Genomic DNA, 1,091 nt, shown 5'->3' with positions numbered 1-1,091 from the left:
CGCGAAACGCGAACGCGATACGACTTGCGGGCGCACATCCGTCCGTATTTTCTTTTTCTTTTTTCTTTCGTTCGGAAAAGAGATGGCGGCCGTGGCTGGTTTCCGCTTTCTCTTCTCTCGTTCCCCATTTTTTACACGAATATAATTTCCATAATAGAAATGCCGAGCCGAGCTTGCGAGAAAGAGCGAACCATGACGAATGATTAGATGAACGCATCGTGTGTGTATCGGGTGTTCGAAAACTAATTTTGGAAAATAGTTTTTTTCGAGAATTTATTTGATTTGATAAAGTTTCGATTTAACTTAAATTGGACTTGAGTTAATTAAGTTTAATTCGTTAAACTAATTAGGTAGACTTGCATGCTTGAATTTATTCACAAATTAACGTAATCAAATTTATTTAAATTATTTCTTACATCGACTCGATTAATTTTATTCAATTATTTGAAAAATTCGAATTAATTTAATGCCTCCAATCAGATTAAATTCGAATTATAGCACTGAAAGAATCAATTGCGAATTATGTGAACAATGGGAATCATTTTCCGTAACATCCTGCACACTGGCGAGAAGCCGATTGAGTTTCGCATGGCAAAACTGCGCGCGACACACCGTAGAATTATTAATTAAAAAGTTAATTATATATAAGAACCCCGATCTTTGTTTGCGAGATTATCTATCCTAACGGCGGCAGCTCGCTGCCGAGTTTTTATATTAATTATTAAATAATTATGAAGAGAGGGGCGCTAATCGCATTCCCCTTAAATTAACATGACATCCGTGAAATTGTTGTTCCTACGATCACCCTTAATGACAGTAATGACGAAGACAATGACAGGCGACGATAAAGACGACAGAACGACGAATGTTTATAGGCTACTTGACGATATTAATTATATTTAATAGCCACGAGATATTAAAGTTAAAGATGTTTTATAAAATAAATCTTTACAATTATACAGGGTGTTCCAGAATCATCGAATTCTTTTAATCGAAGTTTCTACGGTCGGAAAATAATCTTTTCTTACTATGAAAATGTCCAAGATCATCCTTTATCACATCTTTCCAATTTTGAATATTTTATATCTTTA

Source organism: Formica exsecta, unplaced genomic scaffold, assembly GCF_003651465.1.
Source record: "Formica exsecta isolate Colony F162 unplaced genomic scaffold, ASM365146v1 scaffold120, whole genome shotgun sequence".
Taxonomy (NCBI): domain Eukaryota; kingdom Metazoa; phylum Arthropoda; class Insecta; order Hymenoptera; family Formicidae; genus Formica; species Formica exsecta.
This window is presented reverse-complemented; position numbering follows the sequence as displayed.